We start from the raw sequence: 12,500 nt of genomic DNA on the forward strand, positions 1-12,500 counted from the left end.
GAAGAAGAGAGAACTCTTCCCGGGGCTCCCGGCGACGTCTCCGGGCTCGCTTGCGTCACCGCGGTTTCGCCCGGGAAGCGACGGGCGCCGCCGACATCGCTGCCGACAGCGTCGCCACCCCCGGGCCCTCTCCGAGTCCGGGTTCGGGAATATTAACCCGATTCCCTTTCGACGGGAGGCCGGCCGCTTTTTTTTTGTTTGGGCTTTTGATTCGATTCGATTCGATTCGCTTTCCTTTCACCTTTCATAACGGATCCGGCGCCTTTCGGGAAGACTTTCGCCCGCGTCTTAGGACCGACTGACCCGTGCTCGACCGCCGTTGGCACGGAACCCTTCTCCACTTCGGTCTTCGAAGGTCTCGTTCGAATATTTGCTACTACCACCGAGATCTGCACCCGCGGTCGGCTCCACCCGGGCTCGCGCCCTAGGCTTCCGTGCTCGCCGCGGCGCCCTCCTACTCGTCGCGGCATCGTTTCGGCGCGAAAGTTCATCGCTCCTCGCCGCGACGGTCCGGCATCGGTCCGTCGCTCCAGCGCCATCCATTTTCGGGGCCGGTCGATTCGGCAGGTGAGTTGTTACACACTCCTTAGCGGATTCCGACTTCCCGTGGCCACCGTCCTGCTGTCTATATCGACCGACACCCTTTCGGGGATCTCATGGGCGTCGCGTTAGGCACCTTAGCCGGACGTTTGGTTCATCCCACAGCGCCAGTTCTGCTTACCAAAAGTGGCCCACTTGGCACTCGCATTCGAGGTGACCAACCGCCCAGCGAAGCGTGCTGGCGGCGGCGGCCGGATGGGTCGGCTCCGTCGTTCGGGAGAGTCGGCCCGTTCCACCCGTTCCGAGTTCGAGAGTAGGTCGAGGCCGTGAACGGCCCCGGGGCCTCCAATCGTTCGCTTTACCGGATGGAATTGCGACGATCGAGCGCCAGCTATCCTGAGGGAAACTTCGGAGGGAACCAGCTACTAGACGGCTCGATTGGTCTTTCGCCCCTACACCCGGTTCCGACGATCGATTTGCACGTCAGAGGCGCTTCGGACTTCCACCAGAGTTTCCTCTGGCTTCATCCCGACCGGGCGTGGATCGCCATCTTTCGGGTCCCTGGTCGCTCGCTACGCCAGAGTCGGCCGAGTCGTACTCGGAAAAAGGGGAAACCGACCCGGGGGTGATGCGCCCGCGCGCAGCGCCTAAACTCGACGACAAAATAGGACTAGTTCAAGCCGCGGGATCTCACCGATGGGCGGAAGGAGGATATGGAAGCTGGCGCCCGGCAATTCCCCTTTTTGGATGATGCGCCGGTCCCCTCTCGGGGAGGAGGGAAAAACAACCGCACGTCAGCCACGAGCCTTCCCTCTCCTATCTCTCTCGGGAAGAGAGAAAAAAGGAAAAGTTGCGGGCACCGCAGCAGCGACGGCGGAAGGCCGAAAACGCCGCGCCGGCGGGATCGGGCACGGCTCGGAGGCGGGTGAGGCGAGGAGAAGACGACGGCACGAGACCGACGACACCCCCCGACGACCCCCGGACGACTTTGCCACGACACCTCTCCCGATCGACGCCCTCCTACACGCTCTCTCGCTTTCGCTTCGCCTTCGGGGTTAGTCAGAGGTGGCCCCTACGACTCGCGAACGGCCAGGACTCCTCGGTCCGTGTTTCAAGACGGGTCGGGTGGGTTGCCGATGCACGTCGCTGACCCGGGGTGGCGGGCGGCTCGAGTAAAAAAGCGTCGCCGAGCGACCTCTCCGGAAACGGAAACGGGCGCGGGCGGGGTTGCCCCCGACAAGAAACCCGAAACGTCGGCGAGGTGCGTGACGGCGAGGCCGCGCCAGTCCTATCCCGCCTCTCATCGCGCACGCGCCCGAGACGGTGGGGCGCCTAAGGAGCGACACACAGAGTGCGTCGCCCGCACGCGACTTCCGGCGGGATCAAAACGGACCGGCTCGCCACGTGTAACGGATCGTGTCAGATTTCCTCCGTTCCCGGCAGAAAGGGGCAGTTACGTTCGCGGGCCCGACGGCCGGTGGCCCCCGACTTCACAAGGTGGGAAGACGGGGTTTTCAGGGTGATGAAACGCCTGCCGCCTACGGAAAAAAACCCGCGTGTTCGACCTGCACGCCGGGAACGGGTCGCGACGACGGACCGGAGGGGAAGTGCGTCCGGTGCCGGCCGCGCGGAGGTCGCCGAAGCGCCCGCGCCATGATTACGCCGAGCGATGATGAAGGGGACGGGTGCAGCGGAGTCGCGCGCGGAGGGAGCAGGAGGAAAGAAGAAGCGGCGGCGACGGATGCGGCGGGTTAGGGCCCGGCGGCAGCAGCGATCGAGAGGACGAGTCCCCTCCGTCGCAGCCAACCGACGCAGCCACCTACCGACGCCGCGGTCGTCACCACGTTTCCCTTCCCGCTATCCACGCGGCCCGTCTCCTTCGTCGGCGACGCGGGCACAAAAGCTGGAACCGCGGGGGAACGAGTCCCCCGCGGACACGACGAACGACGACCTGTGCCGCGACGGCCTCTCTTTCAAGAACACACATCGAGTTTGGGCTCGAGCCTAGGCAGCACCGGACTGAGTCCCCCCGCGATCGCGGTGAGCGGTCCCACCCGTTTACCCCTGGGCGGTTTCACGTTCTCTTGAACTCTCTCTCCAAAGTTCTTTTCAACTTTCCCTCACGGTACTTGTCGACTATCGGACTCGTCCCGGTATTTAGCCTTGGATGGAGCTTACCACCCGATTTGGGCTGCGTTCCCAAGCAACCCGACTCTCGGATCGAAGGCCGTCGCTCGCCGTCCGCACCGAATGGGCCTGGCACCCGCCGCGGGCGGCCCCGATCGAGGGAACTCCGAACTATGCGAGACGAAAACGAACGGCTGCCTTCGACCCATGCGCCACACGTCCCGAAGCCTTTAACTTGCGACGGGATTCGGCGTTGGGCTTCTCCCGGTTCACTCGCCGTTACTAAGGGAATCCCGGTTGGTTTCTTTTCCTCCGCTTAGCGATATGCTTAAGTTCAGCGGGTCGTCTCGTCCGAGCCGAGGGCGGCGGTTTTTAGTAGAGTGTGGTGTTTGGAGGAGAGGAATCTCGATCGGTACCCTCCGTGTGACGACGGCTGGCCGATATAGCGCCCGTCCGACCGAAAATGAAGAAGCCAACAATTAAAAAAAAGCGTGGGTCCTCCCCATCCGACGTTGCGTTGCCTACGACGCGGCCACCTTTTTACGGTGCGACGGCCGTGCTCGTCGCGCTGCTCGAGGCGTCGCTGAGAGACACCTTCATGAGGCAGAGAGCGAGACGAGCAGGCGGCGCTTACGTCGGCAGTCGGTTAGGTCGGTACTTTTTTTTTGGTCTCCCTTCGGCTGCTTTCGGACAGACTCCTCCTGCTCCTCCTCCACAGTGTTTCTTCACGCGGTCGAAAAGGGAAAAGACTCCGCGGTCTGCCAGCGGGAGACGAAGGAGGAGGCCGGAGAGGGTTTTAAAAAAAAAAAAGACATTGAAAGGAGTCAATTCTTTTTTTATTTTTCTTCCCCCTCGTCACTCGCTCCTGCGACGTCCCGGTTACCACCGTGCCGAGGACCGGGCGGGCACGGGGACGGCAAGATGTCGTTTCGTTAACGGAGAAAGACATGTAACGTTCCGCCTCTCGACCGGACGTGGCCCCGAGACAAGGGATCTCGGGGCCGCAATGTGCGTTCGAGGTGTCGATGTTCACTGAGTCCTGCAATTCGCATCAGTTATCGCGGCTGGCCGCGCTCTTCATCGACGGACGAGCCGAGTGATCCCCCGTCCAGGGTTCAGCACTTGGTTTTTTTATATTAGTTTTTGTTTATATAGATTTAGTAGTGTGCGAGGAGGTCTGTGCGAGGAGGCGTGACGGCATTGCAATGTCGCGAGTAGTTTGTTTTTTTAGCTAGCGGCGGTGGCACAGCGGCTGCAAAAAAACAAAAAAAACGATAAAGCGGCGACAAGGCAAAGAAGAAGCGGCCATCACTTGCGGTGGGCGAAAAAACAAACAGGTGGTAAGACGCGGAAGCAAGCAAGAAGAGCTGGGGCTTTAAAAACCTCCGCGTCACCACAAATCTATCTCTCGCTCCGCCTTTTATAGGTTTGTTTGCGCGCATTCGAGGCGTTGACGCCGACAGACAGAGGAGGTAGGCCGGAAAAACAACAAACCAGTCTCGAACGGGAAAACGGTAATGATCCTTCCGCAGGTTCACCTACGGAAACCTAGTACGACTTTTACTTCCTCTAAACGATCGGGTTCGGTCGTCTTCTCCAGGCATCGAACGCCGAGGCGTAGATGCACGAGTGTCGTGACGGACACGTCGCGCACTGCCCGGCGGCGTCGTCGGCCAGATCCGAGGACCTCACCGGACCGTTCGATCGGTAGTAGCGACGGGCGGTGTTGTACAAAGGGCAGGGACGTGATCGACGCGGGCTGTTGACCCGCGCCTACCGGGAATTCCTCGTTCACGGGGTTGGTTACAGGCCCCGATCCCTATCACGGGAGGTGGTTCAGAGGTTTCCCAACCCTCTCGGGCCGGGGCGAAGTCCCCGCTGATACCTCCAGTGTAGCGCGCGTGCGGCCCCGGACATCTAAGGGCATCACAGACCTGTTATCGCTCCGCCTCGTGTGGCTTTCTGCCACCCGTCCCTCTAAGAAGTGCGTGAGAAAACCGACCCGGACCCGAGCGCCACGGAGGACGCCGAGCCCGCCGTAAAAATCACTGACATCGGCGCACTAGTTAGCAGGCCGGAGTCTCGTTCGTTATCGGAATCAACCAGACGGATCGCTCCACCAACTAAGAACGGCCATGCACCACCACCCACCGAATCGAGAAAGAGCTATCGATCTGTCAATCCTACCGGTGTCCGGACCGGGTGAGTTTTCCCGTGTTGAGTCAAATTAAGCCGCAGGCTCCACTCCTGGTGGTGCCCTTCCGTCAATTCCTTTAAGTTTCAGCTTTGCAACCATACTCCCCCCGGAACCGAACTCTGGTTTCCCGCAGGCTACCCGCCGGGTCATGGAAGCGAACGCCGGCGGATCGCCGGTCGGCATCGTTTACGGTCGGAACTACGACGGTATCTGATCGTCTTCGAACCTCCGACTTTCGCTCTTGATCGAGGAAAACGTGCTTGCCACACGCCATCGCTGCAGTTCGTCTTGCGACGATCCAAGAATTTCACCTCTAACGTCGCAATACGAGTGGCCCCGACCGCTCCCTTCGATCATTGCCTCGCCGTAGACGGAGACCGACAGACGTAGACGAGGCCCTCTTCCATCATTCCATGCTTATCGTATGCAAGCTTGAACAGCCCGCTCTGAGCACTCTAATTTTTTCAAAGTGAACGTACCGGCCGCCGCGGACACTCGGTTAAGAGCACCCTTGGAGGAGAAACCGCCGACCGCAACACGCGCGCAGACAAGACACGAAGCAGGGACTCGGAGCGGACCGGGGGGTTCAAAAAAAAAGAGGAACGCGCGGAAAGGGAGAGGGAGAGAAGCGCGGGGGTCAGAGTGCGGGGATGCGAATGAACGCACCCAAACACACACACGTAGCACCCCCCCGTTAGACTACTCCCGGAACCGAACCGACGACCACTTGTTTTTTTTTTCCCGGATCCCGATCACGACCTCCTCGTCCACCTCGCCGGCAGGACCGCGTGGCGGGTATGCTAGCGGTTGACACCGGCGGAAAGGGCCGGGAATGCGAACGGACGACCAAAGTCAACGACGGACGATGGCGCCGCCGCCCCGGGGCCGCTTGCGCGACCACGAACCCGAGTTCGGACTACGAGCTTTTTAACCGCAACAACTTTAATATACGCTACCGGAGCTGGAATTACCGCGGCTGCTGGCACCAGACTTGCCCTCCGGTTGGTCCTCGTTAACGGATTTGAAGTGTACTCATTCCGATCGCGGGGCCTCGACAGAGTCCCGCGTCGTTATTTTTCGTCACTACCTCCCCGTGCCGGGAGTGGGTAATTTGCGCGCCTGCTGCCTTCCTTGGATGTGGTAGCCGTTTCGCATGCTCCCTCTCCGGAATCGAACCCCGATTCCCCGTTACCCGTAGTAACCACGGTAGGCACTTAACCGACCGTCGACAGTTGATAGGGCGGACCCTCGAGAGACCCGTCGCCGGGCGTGAAAGCTCGTGCGATCGACCAGTGAGTTATCCAGAGTCACCAAAGCGGAGCGCGCCGCCCTATGAGCCCCGCCACCGAACGGACCCGCGAGCGGGAACGCCGACGACGGGAGGACGGAATGACGCGCATCGGTCTCAGTCTAATATGTAGCGCCGCGACCCGGAACGGCCGACGCGGGTGCCAGCGCGCGAGGCGTGGCGACGACGGCGCGCCGACCGATCGCGGCCTGTGTCACATGTATTAGCTCTAGAATTGCCACAGTTATCCATCGCCTCCGAGGAGGAATACGGTCCCGAGGATTAGGTCCGGTTCCTGAGCCATTCGCGGTTTCGCCCGTTCTAATGCGTGGCGTGAACTTACACTTGCATGGCTTAAGCTTTGAGACAAGCATATGACTACTGGCAGGATCAACCAGGTATCGTTGGAATTTGGGACTTTGTTTCGACAGAACGACAGACCGACCGACCGACCGACCGACATAAGAAGACAACTACAACGACGGGCACGTGTTTATTTATTTTTCGAGGGGGTTCGCCGTCAGAAGAAGCGCGCTGCCCGCGCTGATGGCCTCTTTTTTGTTTCTCCCCTGACTTGGACCGAGACCGAGACTCAAAGAACGAAGCGACCAACGTCGACAACAACAACGACAACGGCACCCTTGACAGCGATACATACGACAAACGACAAGCAGCACGACGGCAGTGCACACGGACATCGAGGGTCAAGGTGCAGACTGAACTCGCCGAGGTCGTCGTCATCGTGGTCGCCATCGATTCCGTCTCGTCGTCGTCGTCGTCAACGTCCACGTCACAGCCTGCCGAGAAGAGAGAACAGACGACAGCGTCGACAACAACAACATCGACAACGGCACCCTTGACAGCGATACATACGACAAACGACAAACAGCACGACGGCAGTGCACACGGACATCGGAGGTCAAGGTGCAGACTGGAATCGTCGAGGTCGTCGTCATCGTGGTCGCCATCGATGCCGTCTCGTCGTCGTCGTCGTCGTCTTCGTCGTCGTCGTCGTCATCAACGTACCAACCGACCGAGACGAGAGAGCAAGCAACAACGTCGACAACAACAACGACAACGGCACCCTTGACAGCGATACATACGACAAACGACAAACAGCACGACGGCAGTGCACACGGACATCGGAGGTCAAGGTGCAGACTGAACTCGTCGAGGTCGTCGTCATCGTGGTCGCCATCGATGCCGTCTCGTCGTCGTCGTCGTCTCCGTCGTCGTCGTCGTCGTCGCCAACGTCAACGTCAACATCACAGCCGTCATCGGGGAGGAGCTGGACCAGGGCAGCGGCGGCGTAAATTTTCCCGTCACCTTCGTCGTCGCCTTCGTCGACCGACCGACCGACCGGCGTCCGTGTTCGTGCTCGGAAAACCGAGGAGAGACAACGTGCACATGGCGCGTTCTCGCAAGCGGCTCCTCGGTCCGATTTTTTTGGGCGGCTTTTTCGAGCTTTTTTTTTTTTTCTCACCCTTTCGTCCGTGCGACGGCGAACGTTAGGGGAAAAAAAAAAAAAAAAAAAAAACGACAACAACGCGGCGGACCGGGCGAACAACATCGTCGACACACACGACATTGACGACCGGTCCCCCTTTTCACAATCGCATCGAGATAAAAACGAACGAGTCCGATTCGAGCACCGAGTCGCGAGCGGGAGGACTGTCGGTGCAAGTATCGATCACTGACGTGAGCGCTTCGCCGGACAGAGGATGGCTCATCCGGCAGCCGTGCAAATCGACGGTATGGGAAGAACGAACAAGAAGAGCAACGACTTGATCGGCGGCTTGGGAACTGCGGACGGTGAAAACGGGTTAATCGACTGCGACCACGACTGCTCGATCGATCTTCTTTGGCGCTAACAAAGGTGGAGGTGGCGCAAGAAGGGACTAGCGCTATCACCGTCCACGTATCAGAAGATGCGGCGGCAGACGTCGACGCTTATGCGTTGTCGGACGAGAAGTCGCTGCAGCACGTGTACCGCGAGCGGGACGTCCAAGGTTTGCCAGACGGAAAGAAATCGGGTGTCAGCGAACGTTCACACGGCTGTGAGATCGGACGCTGACAGGAGTAGGAGGCGGCAGGCAGGCGGCGGTTACGGCGGCGGCGCCTGCTGCTGCTCATCCTCCTGTTTGCTGCGGCGACTTCCAGGACGGGAGAGCATCGAACAACGTACGTATGGTTACAAGGGGATCAGGATCTACATAGTGCATCCCCCGCGGCTATTTTTGTTTGTTTGTTCGCTCGTTCGTTAATTCGTTCGTTCGTTCGTTCGTTCGTTACAATGTACGTTTTTCCGTTCGACGGCGGCAGAGAGCGGCGGCGTTTCTCCCTAATCCGGAGGATTTATCGGTCGCACAGCGATGGGTCGTTCGGCCGATCATCGAAAGATTCGCAGGTAGTGGTTGAATGGCAGAACGGCAGCAACAACAGCGGCGGCTGAGAGCGGCGAACGCTGAGGCGGAAGCAGAAGCTGCAGCAAACGTATCGGCTAAACATGGTGGACATAGATATGGCTGACGACGCGGGTACCACGACGACTATGGAACCAGGAAAAGGAGCCGTTAGTTGTTCCAACATATCGTTCGACACGTCGAGCAGCCCTAGGTCCACGGAGAAGCACACACACGTACCACGTATTATAACCTAACGACGATGAGCGGGCGCACGGTTGGCAGGAACGAAGGCGGCGGATCAAAACAAGTTGGAGCGCGGCGACAGCGATAACGGTGACAGCCCTAGGCGGCGGAGATGCCACTTTCTGACGCCTTTGCGACAAGCCCGTAGAGACGTTCCGGACCACCACGAGGCAAAGAGTCGCTGCTCCGACGAACCGACACACCAAAGTGTGCTTCCTACCGAACATGTTTTATAAAACTTTCAAACTGGAAAACCCCAGAAATGGTGTTGGTATTCGTCCAGACCCACCTCCGACACCTGAAAATGGTGGTCAAAAAAAACGTCGATTATACGAAGCGACATTTCTGGTCGGCGATTTTCCAGTTTTACGCCTACTGCCACATGGGGATGTCGGTAGGCGTCGCAAAGTGCCTTCTCGACGCCTAGGCACACCAGGACTTTGTCATTTTTTTCCCCCTCGACATTCCTGGTCCGGTCTATTCCGATTTTTACACCTACCGCCATGTGGGGGTGGCAGTAGGCGTCGAAAAGTGCCTTCTCGACCGCTAGCGACACCACTACTTTATCGAGCTCTGGAGGCCCGCACACCGACCCGGGGGCCGCGGAGTCGACCCCGGGGGCCTCCTGGCGTCGCCGCCGCTCACTTGGACGCCTTCCGCAACCTGTGGTCCCGCTCGGGGCCGCCGGGAGCCTCGCCGACCTGACCGGTGTCGGTAGGCGTCTGGGAAGCGCCCGGCCGACCTGGACGAGGTCCCCCTGGCCCCCGGGGACACCCCTTAGTTGGATGGGGGTGCTGTCCCGGGCACACATGCAACCCGCGGCCGCCTACCGACAGCCCCCTTCGCTCGATCGCTACTCCTTTCCAACATATGTCGGAGAAGCCGGGCGGTTGTGAAACCCCAGAAATGGTGTTGGTATTCGTCCAGACCCACCTCCGACACCTGAAAATGGTGGTCAAAAAAAACGTCGATTATACGAAGCGACATTTCTGGTCGGCGATTTTCCAGTTTTGCGCCTACCGCCATGTGGGGGTGGCAGTAGGCGTCGAAAAGTGCCTTCTCGACCGCTAGCGACACCACTACTTTATCGAGCTCTGGAGGCCCGCACACCGACCCGGGGGCCGCGGAGTCGACCCCGGGGGCCTCCTGGCGTCGCCGCCGCTCACTTGGACGCCTTCCGCAACCTGTGGTCCCGCTCGGGGCCGCCGGGAGCCTCGCCGACCTGACCGGTGTCGGTAGGCGTCTGGAAGCGCCCGGCCGACCTGGACGAGGTCCCCCTGGCCCCCGGGGGACACCCCTTAGTTGGATGGGGGTGCTGTCCCGGGCACACATGCAACCCGCGGCCGCCTACCGACAGCCCCCTTCGCTCGATCGCTACTCCTTTCCAACATATGTCGGAGAAGCCGGGCGGTTGTGAAACCCCAGAAATGGTGTTGGTATTCGTCCAGACCCACCTCCGACACCTGAAAATGGTGGTCAAAAAAAACGTCGATTATACGAAGCGACATTTCTGGTCGGCGATTTTCCAGTTTTGCGCCTACCGCCATGTGGGGGTGGCAGTAGGCGTCGAAAAGTGCCTTCTCGACCGCTAGCGACACCACTACTTTATCGAGCTCTGGAGGCCCGCACACCGACCCGGGGGCCGCGGAGTCGACCCCGGGGGCCTCCTGGCGTCGCCGCCGCTCACTTGGACGCCTTCCGCAACCTGTGGTCCCGCTCGGGGCCGCCGGGAGCCTCGCCGACCTGACCGGTGTCGGTAGGCGTCTGGAAGCGCCCGGCCGACCTGGACGAGGTCCCCTGGCCCCCGGGGGACACCCCTTAGTTGGATGGGGGTGCTGTCCCGGGCACACATGCAACCCGCGGCCGCCTACCGACAGCCCCCTTCGCTCGATCGCTACTCCTTTCCAACATATGTCGGAGAAGCCGGGCGGTTGTGAAACCCCAGAAATGGTGTTGGTATTCGTCCAGACCCACCTCCGACACCTGAAAATGGTGGTCAAAAAAAACGTCGATTATACGAAGCGACAGTTCTGGTCGGCGATTTTCCAGTTTTGCGCCTACCGCCCATGTGGGGTGGCAGTAGGCGTCGAAAAGTGCCTTCTCGACCGCTAGCGACACCACTACTTTATCGAGCTCTGGAGGCCCGCACACCGACCCGGGGGCCGCGGAGTCGACCCCGGGGGCCTCCTGGCGTCGCCGCCGCTCACTTGGACGCCTTCCGCAACCTGTGGTCCCGCTCGGGGCCGCCGGGAGCCTCGCCGACCTGACCGGTGTCGGTAGGCGTCTGGAAGCGCCCGGCCGACCTGGACGAGGTCCCCCTGGCCCCGGGGGACACCCCTTAGTTGGATGGGGGTGCTGTCCCGGGCACACATGCAACCCGCGGCCGCCTACCGACAGCCCCCTTCGCTCGATCGCTACTCCTTTCCAACATATGTCGGAGAAGCCGGGCGGTTGTGAAACCCCAGAAATGGTGTTGGTATTCGTCCAGACCCACCTCCGACACCTGAAAATGGTGGTCAAAAAAAACGTCGATTATACGAAGCGACATTTCTGGTCGGCGATTTTCCAGTTTTGCGCCTACCGCCATGTGGGGGTGGCAGTAGGCGTCGAAAAGTGCCTTCTCGACCGCTAGCGACACCACTACTTTATCGAGCTCTGGAGGCCCGCACACCGACCCGGGGGCCGCGGAGTCGACCCCGGGGGCCTCCTGGCGTCGCCGCCGCTCACTTGGACGCCTTCCGCAACCTGTGGTCCCGCTCGGGGCCGCCGGGAGCCTCGCCGACCTGACCGGTGTCGGTAGGCGTCTGGAAGCGCCCGGCCGACCTGGACGAGGTCCCCCTGGCCCCCGGGGGACACCCCTTAGTTGGATGGGGGGTGCTGTCCCGGGCACACATGCAACCCGCGGCCGCCTACCGACAGCCCCCTTCGCTCGATCGCTACTCCTTTCCAACATATGTCGGAGAAGCCGGGCGGTTGTGAAACCCCAGAAATGGTGTTGGTATTCGTCCAGACCCACCTCCGACACCTGAAAATGGTGGTCAAAAAAAACGTCGATTATACGAAGCGACATTTCTGGTCGGCGATTTTCCAGTTTTGCGCCTACCGCCATGTGGGGGTGGCAGTAGGCGTCGAAAAGTGCCTTCTCGACCGCTAGCGACACCACTACTTTATCGAGCTCTGGAGGCCCGCACACCGACCCGGGGGCCGCGGAGTCGACCCCGGGGGCCTCCTGGCGTCGCCGCCGCTCACTTGGACGCCTTCCGCAACCTGTGGTCCCGCTCGGGGCCGCCGGGAGCCTCGCCGACCTGACCGGTGTCGGTAGGCGTCTGGAAGCGCCCGGCCGACCTGGACGAGGTCCCCCTGGCCCCCGGGGGACACCCCTTAGTTGGATGGGGGTGCTGTCCCGGGCACACATGCAACCCGCGGCCGCCTACCGACAGCCCCCTTCGCTCGATCGCTACTCCTTTCCAACATATGTCGGAGAAGCCGGGCGGTTGTGAAACCCCAGAAATGGTGTTGGTATTCGTCCAGACCCACCTCCGACACCTGAAAATGGTGGTCAAAAAAAACGTCGATTATACGAAGCGACATTTCTGGTCGGCGATTTTCCAGTTTTGCGCCTACCGCCATGTGGGGGTGGCAGTAGGCGTCGAAAAGTGCCTTCTCGACCGCTAGCGACACCACTACTTTATCGAGCTCT

General features: G+C 60.6%; 2 non-coding genes and 1 pseudogene across 2 annotated transcripts in view; all 3 read right to left on the reverse strand.

Moving 5' to 3' along the window:
* The window catches only part of LOC145274426 (large subunit ribosomal RNA), a 5,729-nt gene extending 2,697 nt beyond the window's left edge, over positions 1–3,032 (reverse strand). The window contains exon 1 of the ribosomal RNA XR_013866666.1: positions 1–3,032. This exon is cut by the window's left edge and continues 2,697 nt beyond it. This is a non-coding gene — a ribosomal RNA (large subunit ribosomal RNA).
* A 593-nt stretch (positions 3,033–3,625) lies between these two features.
* On the reverse strand, positions 3,626–3,783 carry LOC145274414 (5.8S ribosomal RNA). The gene has a single exon (XR_013866660.1). It is a non-coding gene; the product is annotated as a 5.8S ribosomal RNA (ribosomal RNA).
* Positions 3,784–4,182: 399 nt separating this feature from the next.
* Positions 4,183–6,553, reverse strand: LOC145274417 (small subunit ribosomal RNA; annotated as a pseudogene).
* Between the last annotated feature and the right edge of the window lie 5,947 nt (positions 6,554–12,500).

Source organism: Euprymna scolopes, unplaced genomic scaffold (genome assembly GCF_053919585.1).
Source record: "Euprymna scolopes isolate OS-2025 unplaced genomic scaffold, ASM5391958v1 sca38, whole genome shotgun sequence".
NCBI classification, from domain to species: Eukaryota; Metazoa; Mollusca; class Cephalopoda; order Sepiida; family Sepiolidae; genus Euprymna; species Euprymna scolopes.